Genomic DNA, 20,701 nt, shown 5'->3' with positions numbered 1-20,701 from the left:
TGTTGCCCATGTGTTTTGCTTTACAATGCCACTCAAGTACCAAGTGCGTTAACTGTCATTTCTATTTAAATGTTAACTTGTAACAAAATGTATTATGCTCTCTCCCATTCAGGAGTTTTGGTGCTGTTCCAGTAATTTGGTATGGACTGAGCCTAGTAACAAAATTTGTTAGAACATTCATTCCCAGTCACATGAATGATGTGATTTCTTATTCTTCTGTGCAGCAGCTAGCATGTTACCAAGTTCACTATGAAAACTATGACCCCAGGATGACATTTGTAATGCTATTTGCTTTATTCAACAGAGAACACTAGCTCTTGAATGTGCATGTTTAACTTGGCTTTCATGGGTTTTTGTCCTCATTAGTGCGTTTATAGGATGAAAGGCGCTATAAGAGCTTAGTCTTTTAAAAATCAAAATGCCTACATTTTAAAATTATTATTAAAAATAATAATTCCCCTTTTCAGATTACATCTGCATGCGAGTCTGGATAGGCTAATTTCTCGCCTATGTAGGTAGCTCACGTTGGGAAAAGAAATTCAACAAGTTTCTACTCTGAATTTGCTATTTTTTCTTCAGCCGGACTTCATTTGGCCTTCCTCGCAAGTAATTTAGGGGTCCAGCTTCCCTAAAGCATGACTCAGAGGGATCCACAAATACCCCTCTTACCAATCTCTTATTTGATATAGTGCCAGCAGCACTGGTGTTTTTCTGTCCATATCTACACTAGCATCCTTTTTACAGTAATTGATTTGACAATGAGGAGAAAGAAACAACAGACATTAATACAAGTTTTAGAGAGTGTTGCTGACATTATTTCACAAAGCCCCATTATAAAAATCATTCAATTCTTTGCATAGGGGATGGTTTGTAGTGGTGAGCCCAGCATTTTACAGCCGCATGAGAAAGCATGTGCCATAATGAATTACGAATGTGATGGTAAAAATCAGATATTATATGGTGTGTTGTGGTTTGATAGCAAGCTGGTTGGTAAAGTAGTTATACAAAAAAGGGCACTTTCAACTTAAAATAAAAGTAGCATTGTAGTTAACCATAAAGCCAGCATACTTGCATAGAAAAAATGCTGGAGAATGATTAGGTGTTTTGGGTGGACTGCATATAAGTGATAGCATAGCGTTTCACATAGCACACTCCCCACCCACCAAAAAACATAGACCTTGTTTCTGGAAGGCAGAATATAGAAAACAAGATTTGTCTAGAGCCATGGCTGACTGTGTGACAGAATGAGCCCTCCTGGAAACAGTGTCCAAGAAGGGTGGCATTCTAGGAAACAGTCTGGGTGAGGCAACAGGACCACAGCTTAGACTCCAGACCCTTGTGGGGTTAGTAGTAAGACTGTTACTTTTTACATTGTAAATCTGGGGTCTCACATGTATGGTTCATCCACTGGATCCAGCCTGCAGAGCTACTTCATCTGGCCCAGTGCACTACCGAAAGTTGGGGTGTTGTCAGAGGCTAGCCTGCTGCAGTCTGGGGCTCCAGTGGTCTCAGCCATAAGCAACAGGATGGTGAGCAAGGGCTGTCAGTACTGATCTCACCACCACCAACCCACTCTTCAGACTAAATCTGCCCTGCACTAAGCCCCGTGGTCTGGATTGGAGGGGCTGGGGATGGCAGCAGCATGGACTGAGTTTGACACCTGTGCTGTAAATAGTTCTTTTTAATAAGTTCCTGTAAATAACACCATGTCTTTTTCATGCCACAAACTCCATGGGGATACTACAGACTTCATTCAGCAGTTTATTCACCGTCAGTTAGCTTCTGGTTAAAGGGCCACTAAGCTACTACCTCACCAGTGAGAGGGTTAACACTAAACTTTGCCTGTGCTCTTTGAGGCCCCAGGTAGAAATGCCAGCCCTCTTGGTGCCTGCGAGTCACAGTGTATATGTGCTGTATTTTAACCCTGCTTCCATTCCAGTAAAGCAAAATCAGATTCCTTGCTTAATATATGATCCTCTATTTTGGGGGGCTGATTTTCAGGGGGGGTGGGAAAGGCATGTGTGGCATACAAGTAAATATAGTAATTGGGAAGGGAAAAGATTGGGAGGTTGATTTTGAGCCACGGCTGTAATGGTGCTCAAGGTCCTACTTCTGATTGGATCACCTGGCCTCAAGCTGCACAGATGTGTGGCTCCCCTGGGTAGCAGTGGGGGGGACAACCCTTGATTTTCCTCATCTCAGCTGAAATTATCTATCGCAATGCTTCTTTTTTTAAAATCATATTGGACCTGATTTAGCTTAACTGCTGTGTAAGGTGAGCCCATCTGCCTTGCCTAGTGCATAAGCTATCTTGTTGTTTTTGATTTTGTTCTGTCAGATTTCAAGTTATAGCTACAGCCAGAACAGAATTTCTGAAACACATATTTGAAATGCTGAACTGTTAGAAATTTCTGCTGCCCTGATTATCCAGGGTGAGTGGTGTCCTCTTTAAATAGATTTCTCTCAGGATAAGAGATTTGGTTTTATTACTACTTAACTGAAGCTGGCATATAATTTTTCAGACTTTTAAGGCATGTGAGCAAGGCATGATGTTATTAGATATAAGATTTCTTATGTTCTTAGGCTATGTGGTTTGCCATGTGACCTTGTGAATTATCACTCATGATTTTAAAGTTGACCTTGAAAGGCATGCTACCCCACACAGTAACAGAAACTGGAGTGTCTGTTTCACTATTCTGGAAATGTTTAAATCTGTCAGAATCTGTATTAATAGATGTTGGATCGAAATTTGTTAGATAATTTTTCTAGAAAACATTTAAATATTAAGACTGCATTGAATTGGGTTTCCAAATAAGCCATTTTCCATGTGGTCTTTTCCCTGTAACTAAAAAGATAATTTAGGGTGAACAATAGGTATTATTTCCTGTTTTGAAAGCAGGATTATAAAGTCTATCAAAGTAAAGCAAACTTTTCTATGGGGTTTAGGACTTGAGGTCAGCAAAAGTAAAATTCTCGCCACCTTTTTTATCTACCAAGCTATAGCTTGAGAATACAAGTACAGACATTGAAAGTCTTTAACATACGTATTTAGTTACAGTGCATGGGGGTGGAAGGACACGCTTGTCTGCTTGAGACCCTTTGAAGATGTCCCGTAGGCTTCTTTTAGATCAGATCACACCTCACAAAAAATGGGCCCAAGTTCCATTTTTATTAGCCTTCCAAGGCATTAAAAAATAGTCACTGAAAATATGGCAACCTTTTAGGGGAAATGTGGGGTGAATTGGGTCTCTGCAAAGCTGTTTGGAAAACATGCTTCCTATTAAAGGTTATCTTCACTCATTTCTCTCAGTATCATGTGAACATTTAACAAAAAAGCTGACATTCCTATCATAGGGCTGTGTGTATTCTTCTCCTGTCCTACACAGCCATTTCCCACATTTGTCAAGACAAAGGTTGAAGGGGTATGGACAAGGGAAATAGGTCGCCTATTCATTCCTATCTGCCAGGAGTTCACTTTGTCATGATAACATTCAAGGAGTGTATTTATCTATCCTGCTACTGGAGGTTAAAGCAAGGGTAAAAAAGGAGAAGGGAAGAAATCATGCTTTAAAAGTTTACAAATTCTGTTGCAAGGATTGTAAACAGCAAGAGGCTTGCAGTGGAATGTGTAAAATACTGCTGCATTGATAGCAATACGGCTGCTAGCTGCTACAAATCCGTTCCTATAAACAGAGGAACTCTTGCTGCGGTTTGAGTCTGTTTTGGCTTAAAGTCTGAGGAACACATTGCTTTCAAAGTGAATTCTTAGGTGTCACTTCCCATAACTTATAGCAGAAGATTACAAAGCTACTGATATAACATATTAGTTTGATGGACAGAATTATACCCCCAACGCTTCCTGCTCTCCCCAATGACGCACACTAACTTAGTGTGCTGTGACAGCTGCCTTGATTTACCACCAGGCTGGGAGGCCAAGTGGGAGAGGGAACATTCACATGAACGCAGGGGCTGATACTGGCCCACAGCCTAGTTTATAAAGCTGCCCTGTAATTCACCACAAATGTGTCACCATTAAAAGGGAAAAAAGGATTGCAGATAATAAATACTCTTTAATTTATTAGCTAACAACAAAGAGATCAGAGCCAGTTGTGATGTGATTGTTTGACATAATATTGTCAAGGAAAAAAGCTAAGTTGACCAAAGATGTATATTACACATTCAAGCAGATGCATCAACTCTTGGCTTGTCACAAGCAGAGCTAAACAAAACGCCAAACAGAAGAGAGAACTGGCAAACAGCACAGTCATTTATCTCTGAAAGAGACATATTCAAGAGCAAGTGAAATAAGACATAGTTCTTTGGGCTTGGTCAAGGGCCAGGTTCTAACTATTATAAATTAAATGTTTTGTGTATCGTATTTGGCAACTGCAGCAGCTCTTACCATCTTGATCATGGTTAAGGAGTGTTAGATTTCCCTGCCTCCTCTTTCTAAAATGATTGCTTTCACTGTAGAGGGCATTTTTGCATGCCAATAGACAGAGTGCCTGATATAAATATATAATTATAGCATATACAATTAAGAACTGTTGTGGTGCAGTCTTTGCAAAAAGAGAAGTTTTCAGCAAGCCTTGTGGAAGTTGTGACTCCTTTAAAGCGCACCCACTGGAGAAGTCTGCAGAGAGCAGGCTTTTTGAATGCACATAGTAGAGTCATTAATACAATTATTTCAAGTTCATATGCTTTTCATCTGAGTTTTGAATTTTCTGTAGTTTATTTTGAGGAATCTCTGCTCCCCCCTCCCCGCCCCCAAATTATAGCATTATTCTTGCCACTGCAGTTTTTTTTATCTGCTCCATTTCCATTATAAATTATGCTCAAGCAGTTTGTCAGCTTTTTGCCTTGGGATAAAAATTGACACACAAGGTATGAATGTTGTGAGAGTGTTTTTTGGGGAGGGGAAGAGGAGGTTAAAAAAAAGGTTTAAGATTACATCATTTCATCTGTTCCAAAAGGGATCACCCAAAGGTTGCCAAACAGTTTTATCCAGTATATTCTAATAATGGAGGTTTCAATATAAAATACATACCTCTGGCTTCTGATTTCTCTTCATTTGATATAGAACTTGGACTTTGCTATTGACTTGAGTGGAAAAACTCTTAGTTTAGCATTAATATAACTGAGTTCAGAGTTTGGCTGAAAATTTTAGGATGAAGTAATATAATCTGCTTTAAGTAAAATATTCCCAAATCATATGTATATACCCACACACATATACCTACCAAATATATTCAAAAGTATATAAGCCTGTAGCTGAAAAATATAGTGATGTTGATTGGAAGCAGTGTTTTCTGTTTGATTAGCAGAGGGGATTAGAGAGTCACCTAGCTCTGCTGTTTATCTTGTGTGTGATTTTTGGGTGAGTTAACTTCTTGGTGCTTCTGTTTTCTCATCTGCAAAGTGGAGGTAATACTCTTCCCACCTTTGTTAAAGGCTGTCAGTCCCAATATAAAGAAGACACCCTTGACTAGTCTACTTTAGTCCTATAGGTTGCTTAAATTCACATTAGGTGAAACCCACTCCTGTGCAGAGGTACATCACAAGATCTATGTACTCAGATCCTCAAAAGTATTCATGTAAGTCTTCATTGATAACATGGGCCTTTTGGTAGGTGTCTACATAGGGATGAATTTCTCCTGTAGTTTAATGATCAGCAATTTAATTTAGCTGGGAATCATATGTATGACTTAGGGTCAGATTCTATTCCACTTATTAGGTATGTAAGTGGACATAGGCATCTGTGAGCATTTCTCACTCATTCTGCTTGAGTCCCTGAAAAAGGTTGATGGGTCCTCCTTCTCCTCACAACTTTTCTGTGACTCATCTTAAGAGGTAGATGAAAGTGTGTTGCAAAAGCAGCTGCATTGTTGCACTATCATGGACCAGAAAAGGGTTGAATAGTCTCTCACTTTCGTGCCTTACTCCGTTTAGGCATGCAATAAGTAGAACAGAATCTAGCCCGTACGCTCAACATTTCTCTTTTGACACCTAGACATAAAAGAAATTAAGCTTCTAAGAGTGAAGAGGGGTGGTAGAGTGTATACTGAGTGAAAGATTCTAGGAACAGAAAGCAATGAGAGAGAAGCACACAGGGTTTTGTGGGTTTTTTTAATGTAAAGTCTTTGGGTGAAAAAATTATGGAACTGGTTTAAAAATCATGCCCCTTACCTTTTTAAGGATTTGAATTACAAATGTTAAACTCTTGGATTTTGTAGTGTTGCATCTTCTTGATTTAAAATGCAATGTTTTGTTTAAATACATGAAGGAAAAGGGAAAGGGAAAACAGAAAATATGAAGGTAAGATGAAACATGACCCATCATATTTTTTCAAAATGTAGTAGTGTTCATTCCCACTATAACATAAGATTTGGATAGGCAAGCACATGTAAGCTCAAATTAATTCAAGAGGCACCATGCCGTCTTTAAAGAATCAGTGCAACAGATTAATGAGTAAATTATACACAAATATGTTTAATAGCAACAACATTCTATTTTACTTTCCTGCCTTATATAGTGTGTAATAGATTTAAAATTAGTGCAGGAGCAGATGAAAAACAAATATTATTAATACTACACAAATGTTAAGAAAAATAACTTTAATCAGAAGCAGGACGTAAAGCACAGCTAAATAGATACAGCATGTACCAGAACACATGACAAAATGGATGTAGCAGATGAAGAAATGGATACAACGTGCAGAGGGCTTAATGTAACATATAGCAAAATACATATAAATCATACTGAAATAAATAAAACATAGCAGAATAGATATATTGCACTGAATTGAATAATGCACATAACAGAATTGATTAGAAAGTATATTGAACTGAATAAAACATAACAGAATGTCATGTATTGAATCAAATAAAATGTATAACAGATTGAAGTATACTGAATTTATGAAAACAAAAAGGACTAGATTTAAACCATCCACAGTTAAAGTGCATAAAATATGTAATTGAGTGGATGTACAGTTCAATAAAACTTGTCATATGACCAATTACCTCATTTTGTCCTCATGGCTCAAATGAGAAGGCTGATCTTGCAGTTACATCATTAAACTGTGACGAAGGGGAATCTAGGTTCTTTCTTCACTCTGCAGCAAACATCTTGTCCATTCAGGTATTCTTTGTGTCTTGATTCCCTACCTGTGAAATGAGGACTATATGAGGACCCTAAACTGAGATCACAATCTCAAGAAAAGGCCTTTAGGTGTTGATAGTTATCTAGATCATGCTTAATAGTTCAGCCAGGTGTGTTCTCAAATAAGGTGATGCTCATATACAAGCTATCCTTGTCTTCCTAGTTGTGAAGAGTATGCTCCTTTCTGAAATTCAGGTTGCTAGAATCCTGGATTATGCTCTCAATCCTTGGGAGAGGGTTATTATATTAGATTTATATTTGGGTTTGAGGTCCAGAAAGTACTATGAGGGTGTTTTACAACAGAAAAAAATTGTGATATTTCCTCCATTTTCACTCCTCCATTTCCTCAGGATATTTTAGTTGCCTTTCAGAGACAAAACACTCCAGGCCTCTGTGTTCTTTGTAAGATGACTTGAAGTTCAGATATAGGAATTAGAGTCTGACCAATTTTCCTCCCCTTTGTTGCGAAAAATAAAATCAGTTTTGAGGTTTGTTGCAAAAAAAAAATCAGTTTTGGTTTTCCAGTATTGTGAATACATGATGCATATTCTGGGCACATTACTGAGTACATAGATTAATTGATCTCACTGTTCTTTTTGGTTCACTTATCATATTACAAGCTTTTAAAAAGAAAAAAATAACAAGATTTGCCAAGACAGACTGTAAGATTTGGATTCTTTTTTCTTTCTTTTTACATCTCAACCATTAAGTCTTAAAAGTTGGAAGCCCCACAGGCTCCTATCTTTGTAGTTTTATTTCTTAGCCATTAATCTCAGACTGTAACTGAAAACTGTATTCCATTCCTGCCAAGGTTGGCTTGAAAAGTTTGCCCCATTAAGTTCATTTTATTGTAATCTTTATTTTAAATGAAGTGTTCATTCTGGTTTAACCACAGCTGATGATGACTTGAAAATTTTCCAGTGAAGTAATTTTTGATATAGGAAGTTCTCAGTTACTAAATAAAAAAATGGAAAACTTTTTTGGGGGTTTCTTATTCTTTTGTTGAGTGTCTGTTTGGAAGTGCACTGACTTTTATAGACATTTTGTGGTGAAATGTTCAATTGAGAGTAAATTTCACTCAGAGAAAAATAAACCTCTTTAAAGCACAGTAATGTTTGTTTCATGTGCCTAAGAAAATTCCTGGCTCAGTACTGAAGTTAACAAAGCACAGTGTTTTAGGTTAAAGCTAATAAAAACTAGCAATATAGTGTTGCTTAAGCACCTGACTCAGTTATGTAAAAAGGCATTAGTTAACTTATTTGAATATATCAAGTAGTAGTAAAAAGTCATTGGTTGTCATCCATTTATAATTCATGTGTCCTGTACTAACAAAACTACTATATTTTGGAGCGAAGAAACAGTAGAGGCCACAGTTTTATTTTTGAATGCTTTACCCATGTCTGAAAAATGAAGAAACGCATGTTACCATACTGTGTTGGCATTCTTTTGAAGATGTGCAAACTTGTATCCTATCTTTCAGGCTGTAGGTTAGGAAAGAGGGAAGTGTTATCAGTAGGGACTTACCAAGTTTGTGATTTCACAATTTTCATGGAAACCATGAATTTGGTAGGTCCCCTGTGAAAAAGTCCAGTCCCTGTGAAAAAGCTGGAAAACTCACAACAAGCAGAGAGAAGAGGAGGGGAAGGAAGCTGAAAATAGATGTGGGAAGCCCTGGCATCCTGAAGCCCAAGAGGGAGGGAGAGGGGAAAGGGGGAGGATTTTTGCATCTGAACGCAGCAGCCCCTGCTCGCTCCCCAACTGATTGGCCAAGGGGCCCCAGAAGCCCTGTGCCAAATCGCTACCTGTCATTCATTAGGGAAGGACAGGACTTCTGGGGCCCTTGGCTAATCAGAGGTGTGAGGGTCCCGCTGCACTTTGATATGAAAATGGCAACTGGCACCATGCTCAGACTGCAAAATCAGGTTCAGGGAGAGAGCCCCTCTGAATTAGGTAGGTCTCTAGTTATCAGTACAAAGAAGGAAGCTAAACCCTATCTCTCTGTCTAAAGTAGGCTTGGATAAATAACTTCATTTTGGGTTGGCTAACAAACTAACAAATAGAGAAGAAAATTCTGGTTTGGATCAAATTAAATGTTTTGGGTTTTTTAACCAAAAAGAGAAAACAAAGCAAAATGGACACAAAAAACTGTTTCATTCTATGCAGGATGGGGGGCACCTTTTTTTTACCCAATAGCTTGGTGCTTCAGAAACTTATTCAGCATGGCTGCTTGCAGACATTAATGATTGACTCAGCTATTAGATAAAAGCACCAAGAAATTCTCACTAAAGCACCTGTTATATACAGATGTTGGGTGAGCTGGATCCAACTAAGGTACTGTCTCTTTTGGGCATGAGCTGGGCTCAACCCAGGGTCAGTTCTTTTATGCCTAAGAGCACCTGGACTCAAAACTCCAACTTTTCAGGAGAATTCCCTGTCCTCTGGGCTTACAGGGTATTCTGGGAAGGATGCTCTCAGTGCTTCTTGTAGGAACTGGTTCACTTTTATATAATTACTTAAACAGTCATTGAGACAGAGCAAATGAAAAAATTATTCTCTAGGCTGGTGGTTAGTTCACCCACAAGGGAACTATGATACCCAGTTCCAGATCCAGCTCCAGTGAATGTTTGTATATACAAAATCCCAACAACACTCTTTGTTAAATTCAACTTGAACCTGCAAACAGTTTTAAGAAGATTGAAATGTTTTTGATAGATTTTCCTATTAGCCAAGAAACATTTGCCCACTCCGGGCAGAAACATATCCTTAGTTACTTCCCTATCTGCCCATCCTGGGAGAAATCCAGATATTGCAGAATCAAGGGCTAAGTAAATTAGCATGAGAGGGAGAGTAGGAGAGGGAGAGACAGCAGTAGCAATGGGAAAAAGTTCAAAGTAACACAACCCCTTTCTGTTCTGTTTAGTATTGTTACATACAGTTTCCCTCTTTCTAGCAGAAACATGTTGTTATCATTAGTTTATTACTAGGTGCTTGTTCTGTGTTGCACTGATGAGGTTGCTACTAGAAGGTTGTCTTAAAGGGGTGTTGGCCCTAATACCAAGTTTCTGCCTTCTCATACAATTGGCTAAGAACTTGTTTAATATTTTTACTCCCTGGATACTTTAGTGGCAAAACTTATGTTGTGACAATAGGTGACAAGACTCATGGTGATTTCTAGAGAAGAGTCCGGGTGGTGTCACTCATTCAATTTAATGCTTATTAAGTAGAGTCTAAATATGAGCAAATGCACGTTCAAGCACTTTAGTATGACTTGCTCCCTTTAAGACAAGGATTATTTAACATATATATATTTAATACATACTAGCTTGAATATGTCACAGCATTCCAGTGATTTGCAGCAAGTGACTATGTAACCTAACTTTAATATGTCTTAAATTTAATACGTCATGAAATTCCAGTGATTTGCAACCACTTCAAGTAAATGTGTGTCTGCACCCTCACAAATTGTTCTGAGAAGCAATTGTTATAAGAGTGGAATAGCTGAGAGCTCAAGCTGTGCCTCTCTGTTTGTCTGTAAAGATGCCTTTTCAGTTTCCTTCTTGCATTATATTTTATCTAATTCTCACTTTCCATATATCAAATTCTTAACGGTCTCATCTGATTACCCTTCATAGTTTTCTTTCAGGGGTAACATTGCCCAGATTACAGCAGAAGAAAGAACACCCTGCTCCTAAGTTAACCTGGTGTGCTTGTATCTCTGTCATTCTTTGTTGACCATTCCAATCCATTAAATAAGCATTAGGCAACTGTACGTTGAAACAGCCTCAACCTTCCATCAAGCGGGAAGACATTAAGCTTTCACAGCAGGAATCAGACACCCTTCAAGAAGTGAAGGAATCTGTTGCAATTTTTAAACATTCAAACCATATTAATTCCAATGACAGTTATCCCTTAAGTCACTTCAGGCAGTTGCACACTTTTCAACTTTCACAGCTTTCATGTGGTGATTGTGATTTTTCTAACTCAAATACATAGATTAAGGATATTTTTTTATCTCAACAATATTTTTTATTAAAAAATATTTTCTAGATTAAGTCATTACTAGTTCATTTAATGACACTTTGAGTCAAAGTTATAATGTTGTTATTGTTTCAACTGGGATTCTTATGATATTTAAATCATTCTGGTTTAAATGGGATTTATAGGATGATATCAGACTGACATTCTAGGTAGGATCCACCAGCTGTTAGTTCCAGTGCAAGCTTTCAGCTAATTTCTTCTGTAGGCTCTTGGCAAATACAAGATAGCAAAGAAAACTAGCAGACCAAAAATTGATGTTTTGGCTTAATATTTATCATAATTTACAGCCCTTTAATGCGTGACTTCAGTGGGATTTGGATCATGCTTTTTTTGGATCATGCTTCTTTTACTCTTTTATTTGATGCCCATAAACATTTATGTTATAAATTAAGTTATGCTATTTTTCTAGATTTTAAAACCTGCATTGAGATGATGGTGTGCAAATGTAAGCGATTCCAAAAAATTGGAGTTATTGTCCTGCATTTCTAATTTATGGAACTGTGGCAAGATAAAATGAGAAATAATGGGGAGATACAATAAGACCCAACAGAAAATATATCTAAAATATGACGTTTCTGATTAAATTATTCCTATGTAGCTTGATTTTCTCTGACATGATTGATTTGTGATTAGATACTATAATTCCTGGATTACTTAGCATAGGGAATATTTTCTTAATTTTTACTGTAAATACTTTTTTTATTAAATTGAATTATAAAAGTCTTTGATAATGGTTTTCATTTTTAAGTTATATTTTATCTTGGTCTGCATCAAGGACATCACTTAACTTCATTTAGAACTGTGGACACCTCGAGTGTGTCCATTTCCAACTACCATAAAATGGCCGTAAATCAGGAAAAAATGCCATGCAACCTAAAGCTGCTGAAATGAGCTTTTGAGCGTTATGCTTACAGGAATGTCAACCTGTCACAGAGTAAATCAACAGTGTCCTTAAACCTTCATTGCATCAGTGAAATCTCTGACTTTGTGGATTGAAGCCTGGTTATTCATTCTCTCTCTCTCTCTCTCATACGTGATGTTTATTTTGTTTAGATACTGCATCATACTTATTTCCAGCCTATTTATTGTTTACAGTATCTGCTAGTAAGTGTAGGTTTTATTGCTTGCCACTGCTTAGACTCTGTCAGAAATTATTAAATGAGACTTTGATAGCTTCTAGTCTCCCAGAGACCTTGGATTTACATTCATGTATTAGGTAGGCAGGAACATATAGTATGAATGGGCAGTAGGACCACACACTTTTATTTTGATTTCTCACTTTCTGATCATGTTATTTCCCTGGCCTCAGAGATCAGAATTAATGGGCACCTATCTACGTGTCCAACACCTGCTACGATGCATTCCAATTAGAATACATTGGAGCAGACTCGATTAATCAGGTAATCAAGTCTGCTGGAACATGTAAATTAGCACACTCCAGCAGCCTCGGTGTTGCATGTATTCACTGTCCCTGTGCTTCAAATGGGTGGCAGGGGTGCTTTAACTAAAGCTCATCAAACAAGCTTTAGTTAAAGTACCCCCTCTGCCATTTTGAAGTGCCAGATGCTGAGTACGGGAGACACTGAAGGCACTTTAATTAGAACTGCTCTTGAGAACCGCTCTAATTAAAGTGCCCCACCCTTCAGCCCTGATCCAGGGTTGGGGTCAGTTTTGGGGTTCAAGCTTATCTGCTATCTGCCTCCTGCTGCATCTACAGTATCTGTGTGAAGATGCCCAATGTGTTTACAGCCTATAGAGAGTACCATTTCAAGAGATCTTTAATGCTAGGACAGTATACATCACACTTAGTTTTTAGATTTGCAGTATTTAATTTTAGCTGTAATCTGACCTATGGTCACTTGAGCCACTCATTTATCTTTGGGCGAGCTTGCATCCTCTGCAACGTGCATACATCCAATGCATTTTATATGTGTAGTTTTCTACCTATGTTACCAATTTAAAATATTTTGCTGTGTCAATTATTTATAACAGGGATCTCATATGAAATGAAGATAAAATTTAAATCTATTGAAGTCCTGAATGTGGGGTCTTATTTTGGCATTTTCTATTGTTATGAATTTTGGTCAAAGGGGAGACCGCTGTAAGGGATAAACTAAGTATTCCACGTTAATACTACATGACTTTTTACTTTTGAATCAAAATCTGAGATTCAACAAACATGTAGTATATACAAAAAAACTTGGTAGCATTTCTAACATTAATTAATACTATAATCTGCATTGCATGGATGTGGGAAAAAAAGAAGAAAGTAGTGGGTAGCTCATGTTGACTTGAAATGTATCAGGAATATGATCATTGTAGGATGTACCATACTTACTAGAATCCAAGACAAGGTGGAAATCCTAATTTAATATGGGGAGAAGGCCCCTCATCTTGGATTTGGGTACAAGGAAGTGGGTGTACAGGTGGCTGCTGCAGCCCTGATCCAGGGTTCGGGTTAGGTTTGGAGTTGGAGCTTATCTGCTACCTGCCTCCTGTTGCATCTGGTGGTCCAGTGTTCAATTTCATTAATTACACTTCATTTTATATATTAGGTATTAGAATCCCTCTATATGTTTTTATATATATGATTCTATAATAAAATTTTTCATAGATAATATTAAAATAATTTAGAAGTAATTTTCTAGTGAATAAAGAGAGTAAAACTTCATAAATATTACCCTAAACTTTCTATAACTTAGGGCCCTGATCCCATCCTGCGACTGCAGGATAAATGTCTAAAGGTTTCATCCAAAGTCCCTTAACATAAATGGATAGGAATTCAATATGCTTTGGATCAGTTTTTAAAAATGTTTTTGGTGTAGTAGAGTATTATAATAGAATATAATAGGAGAGTAGAGGTTTATTCTGCGTATTTCTTTCCTTGGGAAGCATTTACTGGTCTTTTAGAAAAATTTTTTTTCAGATGACTTAAGTATCTTGAGGCTTATCTGGTCTGGTTCATATTATGCTAAAAAATAAGGGCTATATATGCACATTCAAATAATCTGGAAGAATTATCTCAGGTTTGTTCTCTTGGTAGAAAAAATTACCCAGAGCCACATGTGATAGTACAGACATTTGTATGCTGAGGCCCTGAATAGTGGAGAGCTTGCAGTGCTGATACTCTAGCCATGGGCACTCCCTGTGCATGCATCTCAGTGTGCTCTGCAAGCTCCTTTAGTCTGCCTGGCAACAGACAGCAGCAGTGCACTGCGCAGCCATGCTTGGCTGACCCAGACTGCCCATGCTCAGCCTGCATTTCCCTGAAACACAACGTGGGAATTGTGAAAGGGCATGTTCTGCAGGGCAGCAGAATCCAGTGAACAACACGTTTTCTCCCAGGTCGTGGGAGAAACTCTTCTGGGAGTGATTTAATTCAGTTTGTTCCTAGGGTATTATTTTTCTTGCCGGAGCCACTTTTGCTTTCAGAGAAAAAACCTGAACTCATGGTTTCCTCTGGGAGAGCAGTGACTCTCGTAGAAGAAACTGAAAGTGTGTATACGGCCCCTCTTTGCACATAGAATTTGCTTTAAATAATTTCCACGGTAGAAGTTTCTTGACATGTCTTCCCCTAGTCAGAGCATAGATTTCAAGCTTTTTGATGAATCCAGAAACTTGACAAGTAATTTGATAGTCACAGAACAATACTGAGCATAAAGTAGTTTGCACTGTATTATACGGGGTCATGATATTTGAAGCAAAACCCAAAGAAATTTGCAGCTTACTTTCTGCCTGTGCGTGCCTTAAGTTACATGCACCTTGTTGATCCCAGGTATAAATTTTAATATAGCATTATTAAGTACATACATGGATAATCAGATGCTTGGGATTGCATTTTACTAACCTGTCAAATGTAAACAAATTTTTCAGATAATATTTTGTTAATGTCAACAGACTGAATGCTTCTATCATTCATAATTGTCAGTAGCATAATGTATTACAGACACTTATTGTCCTAGTATATAAGAGGCAAAGTTCTTGTACATGTGACATACCAATGATAGGACAATGTAGGGCTATTTTTAAAAGTTTTAATTTTCTGTTTTAATTTTATTTTCACCAGTCTTCCCCTCCCTTCATTTCTGGCTTTAGCCATATGCTACTATTTGTTAGCATGCCTGTCTAGCATTATCTGAAAAATTTAAAGAATCTATTTCACAGGCTTAAGTGATTGGAGTCATTGAAGGACATTTACATAAAGCCGTCTCTGCACTACTCAATTTAGCAGGTTATGCCTGCTTCTAGCAGAAACAGTTTACAAGTGGCTGAGTATGGTCTTTGTGCCAAGAAAGCATCATAATACTTTATACCAGGGGTTCTCAACCTTTTTCTTCCTGAGGCCCCTCCTACTATGCTATAGAAGCTCCATGGCCCACCTGTGCGGGAGGGAACTGGCCTGGCTCCCCAGCCCCACCCTCATGGCCCTGGGTGCAGCAGGTGGGTGTAGTCCCTTTCCTTGGGACTCCCCTCAGCCCTGGTGGGCTGAGGCAGCTCCTCTCTATGCCAAGTCAGTCCAGGAGGACCTGACCTGTTCGCAGCCCTCCATGGAGCCCTGGACCCCTGGCTGACAACTGCAGCTTTATACCATGTTTGCCTATATGGATGGGAATGTGGTCTCAAAATTTGAGTTTAAGGATTATTTTCATGAAAGGAGAAACCATTACAAAAAACCCCCAAAAACTCATGCATCAAATTTTCAGATTTGGATTCAGTCAAATCGGGGACAGTGATCTGATTCAAAGAATGGAATCACTGTCTCCTATTGAGGAGTCTAATCAAAGAGGGCCCATTTCGCACACCCCTAGTGTTTGCCTAAGTGTTCTCTTTTTAAATGAAATGACTCTGTATATGAAAATGTTCCACCTACCTTAATACCCAAGGCCAGGTTCTGCTAATTTTACTCTGTAGCAGAACCAGACCTAAATCTGGCAATTTAAATAACTGCAATTTTTAAGGGTTTTTTTGTTGTTTTTAAACTAGCTTTGTGCTAAAATTTCTCTAGTTACTTTTAAAAGCAGAAGATGAGTGCATGCTGGAATATTTTTCTCTTTGATATAAAGAAGGAGCTGAAATGTATAAAGAAAAATCTGAAGTGTACTGAAAGATTTCCTTCAGTCCTTAAACAAGATATGTTTGCTCCAAACTGAATAATCAACCAATACAAGACTGATCTGACCAAAGCATCATCTTCAGAGATTTTTTTCACGTTACATTTCTTTATATTACAGTAACAATCTTCAACAGAATGAAAACTGCATATAAATAATATACAGGGTGTTTATAAAGTCCTTGTGCAACTTTAAACTTTAATAACTTTGGATATGTACATGATAAAACCAAACTGAAATGGTGATTGAAAGCATAATTCATTGTTTTTTAGTATAGTGTAAGCTATGCATACAGTAAGGATAACAAATGCAATTCATGAAATTACTCAGCAGCAACTGGAAAATGTTTTCTAGGGCTTGGAAAACTTGATTGAACAATGTATCATGAAAGATGACAGTTATGCTGAAATCCAGAAATTTGAGCTGTATTGTAGGGGTGGGTGAACAGGGTCTTATTTGATTCGGATTCGGCCTGAATCAGGGACAATGATTTGATTTGTTGACTTGGATCACTGCCCCGATTCGATTCAGCTGAATCCGAATCTGAAGATTTGATGCTAATTCGGAGAATCAGTGTTTTAGACATAGACACAGGTTTAAAAGATTTTTCTATATACCTTGAGGTAGTAGGTGCAGCTCGTGATCACTGAGATGCTGGGGCACATGGAGTGTCCCACAGGAGTGTGGGGGGGACCATCCATGTGCTTGACAGCGAACACAGAAATGCTTCCGGTTCACTTCTGTGTCTGCCAGGGAGTGCGCTGCCCCCCCGCCCCTTCCTTCCACAGGGGGCAGGAGGCACTAGTCACTGAGCCGGAGAGGCATGCGGGGGGCTCTAGCGTGCTCCCCAGTGGACCTGGAAGTGGACCAGAAGTGCTTCGGGTCCATTTCTGGGTCTGCTGCCAAGTGCACTGAGGAGACCCCCATGCTTCTGTGGGACACTCCGTGCGCCCCAGCATCACAGCATTCACGAGCCGCCTGCTACCTAGAAGTATGTAGAAAAAACATTTAAAGCTGTGCCTATGTCTGAATCTCCGAATCTTTCTGAATCTCTCTGAATTGATTCGGAGGGTTCCAATTAGATTCTGAAAGATTAAAGAGTCCTCTGATTCAATTCAGATTCAGAGTTTCAGCCACCGAATGAGGCCGAATCTCTGCCTAATTGAATAGGGGACTGAAATTTTGCACAGCCCTACTGTATTGTGTTAAAACTTAATAAATTATGCTTTCAATTGAGACTTATAGTTTGCTTCTATCATGTGTACATCCAAAGTTATTAAAGTTTAAAGTTGCACAAGGACTTTATAAACATTTTGTATAAGCATGGCTACTAGTAGATACATGTCAACGTTTTTTAGTCCTTTATACAGCTGTGTATTACTTATATCCATGGCATATTTTTACCTGAGGGATTAACACACTAGGGATATGTAAGGGATCTTCAATATTTTTGATCCAGAAACAGAAAGTATGATTTTTTTCATATGCTGTGGTTTTTCTCAGTGCTGCCAACATTTGTGTCCAGTATTTCTTGGTTTGATTCTGATCACTAACTCCCTGTTCAGTTACCCATTGTCTTTGATTCTCATTCAGTAGCTTCTGCATAGACAGAACTATGCTTCTTATTGAAGCTTTAACCTGTAAGTTCTTTGGAACAAAGCCATGTTCTGTTGTGACTCTGTACAGCATGTTGTAAATGAGAGCATTTATAGTTGATGGCACTTCTTGGTGATACCACAAGTAATATAAATGATTATGTGACCTCTCTGCAGGATGCCTCATTAAAAATAGTGACATTCTTTTCAGAACAAGAATGGATTTTGCTCTTTGTTAGCTATACTTTCTTCCTGTGTAAGTTTCCATTACTGGTTTTACCAATTTGGTAGAATTAATGAAGTCCTTTTGATTAAATTTCCTGATTTGAACCACTGCTATCCAGAATGAAAATACTGCCATATTTAGGCATAACTGTTGCCTAATATGACAAAAATGAGGCTATTTTCCCTAAGCCCACCTAATCTACATTTTTTAATTGAAAAAAGTGTTCTGGAAAAGATGCATACGTTTTGGATTAACAGCTTGAAAAAAGGTATTCAGTTTGATGGTAATGTGCGTTCAGTTCACAGTCTCCTTGCCTTTCACTGATTACATTGGACAGAAATATATTGATGTACCTGTTAGCAATTAGTTGTAAAATATAATAATTGGGAAATATAAGGATGCTTCCCTTGCTTCTTTCAAAGCACTTTTAAAGTAAATATTTTCCATGGCCATTTGGTCTACTATCCTAATAAAAATGGAGACGTTGAAGATTAGTTGAGTATAGCTGGTATGTTTATTTCTCCAATTTTGCAAATAGATCTGCATACAGATGAGCACACTCTCTATCCCTCTGACTTTTCCAAGGGCACAGAAACCTTGAGTTATTAATTGCAGAATTTAAGTTTAAAGTTAACATTACAATAATTAATCTAAAAAATAAAGTTTGTAAAAAAAAATGTGCATTATGTATATGGAAAATATCTATTTTGATAGCATCAGTTTATTGTAGGTAGAATACTTGTCATGTTGTGGGTGTGCTGAGTGTCTTCTAATATTGTGGGAACCATTTGAATACACATTAATTAATCTTAGACTAATATGCCATTATCCAAAGATTTAATACCAGGTTAGAGACTATGCCTAGAACTGGGTAGGGGGCTATTATTAAATCTGTTTTACACACAGGAAACTGAAGGGTAAAATGACCTTTTATCTTGCATCAGGGAAGTTTCTCACATATTACCTCAAGATACACTAATGTGTAGATGTAGCACAAGCCTTGAGAAGTTATACATTTAAAGATTGGCCACCAGTTTTTGGAAAAATCAGAATCAGCTTTTTGTGGCTCCAAGAAGATAAGACAAGTTCTCTGTACTGTCCCCTATCTTAATTCCTACCGGCAAAGTCATTTGCTATCTTCACATGTCACAACTTATTGGACTTCCCTAACATTGCACTTGGTCAGGAGCACCATTGAATTCTGAAGCCCCTCTGACTTGGAGAATTCCCTGAGCACATGGAATTTAAATGGGACAGTAAGTCAGGAAATACTATATGATGCCCTGTCCCTTTGTTGCTAATGCAAAAGTTCCAGAGTTAAATGCCTTCTATTGGAGACATGAAGTTTGGAAAAAGAATGGATTGTTTAGAAAGAGAAAATTAAGGGAAAAAGAGGTTTCCAGATATTTGGATATGGGTCACTTGAACTTTTCAAAGCCTGTCTGAACTGAACTGAGATGCAGTTTGCCATGTTAGTCTGCCCTGCCTTCTTCCTGAACTGAATCTGTGAATGTTTTCTACACTCCCATCCTCTTTCCAATTCCATCAGAAAGGGTTGCACTACTACTATTGCTGTTAGCATCACTAGTAAGGTTCTAAACAGTTACGGCAACTTCTTAGTATTATTACAACTTGATTTCTTAACATTAGGTGACACTTCATAGAAAGATTTATTTCCATAAGGTACCATAGTTGTTAAGTAAACCTGATCCATCTTTTGTTCCTCAAAATATGGAATGACTTTCAAAGGTCCCAAACTTAAGTATAAGGAATTTCAGTAAAAATTGTTAGTCTGTATTCAATGTGTGGCCTATAGTGTGACAGCCAAGAGGTAGACTTTTAAGAAGCAGCGGTGGTGGTGAATGAGGGGGTGTTTCAGGGAAATGTTACAGAATTAGAGCATTTATGAATGGAAGCAGCTGTCTTCTGAGTCTGGTCTACTGACTAAATGAAATGTCTTGATGAGCTGTCACATTTTTACAGCAGGATATGCTTTCAGAATATACCTGAGCATCAAGACTGGGTCAGGCCAAGAGCAGTTCAGTGTTAGACATTCAATCACCATCTCATTCTTAGGAGAGATCCTTCTAAGTTAAAGTTGTCTGGTATTTGTAGTACCACAAAAGATTGTTGTAGAAGTTTTGTCTTTATGATTTTGGGGTGAATCTGTGCATGGCAGCATTATAATTTTGAGAAATATTTAGGATGTCTCTTATGATATGTATGAATAAGCACAATATAATTTAATGAGTTTTCAGTTAAATTGTTTTATTCTGGAAAAATATTGCTGTGCCAAGTTATGTAACCAATTTAGTAAAATGAAAAACCTGAGAAGTAGGAAACAAAACATGAAAACATCCATTTTTCAGGAACAGAGAAGTAGGGCTGGCAGGGACCTTGAGAGGTCATCTAGTACAACCACCTGCCTGAGGCAGGATCCCCCCTGTCCAAACCAACCCAAACAAATCCATTGTTTAAACTCTTAGCAAAACTACACAGTTAACCATGACACAACACAAGACATGACACTTTAATCTGCCACAGGTAAATCTGGGGGACCACAACAGCCA

At 38.0% G+C, this 20,701-nt stretch overlaps 1 protein-coding gene across 2 annotated transcripts in view; it reads left to right on the top strand.

The window, feature by feature from the left end:
* Positions 1–20,701, top strand: part of CUNH10orf11 (chromosome unknown C10orf11 homolog) — a 1,423,205-nt gene that overhangs the window by 1,091,465 nt on the left and 311,039 nt on the right. The window lies entirely within an intron of this gene.

Source organism: Gavialis gangeticus, unplaced genomic scaffold, assembly GCF_001723915.1.
Source record: "Gavialis gangeticus isolate Ggan-Ray unplaced genomic scaffold, GavGan_comp1, whole genome shotgun sequence".
NCBI classification, from domain to species: domain Eukaryota; kingdom Metazoa; phylum Chordata; order Crocodylia; family Gavialidae; genus Gavialis; species Gavialis gangeticus.
Note: the sequence above shows the minus strand (reverse complement) of the source record. Positions and strands in the feature narration are given on the sequence as shown.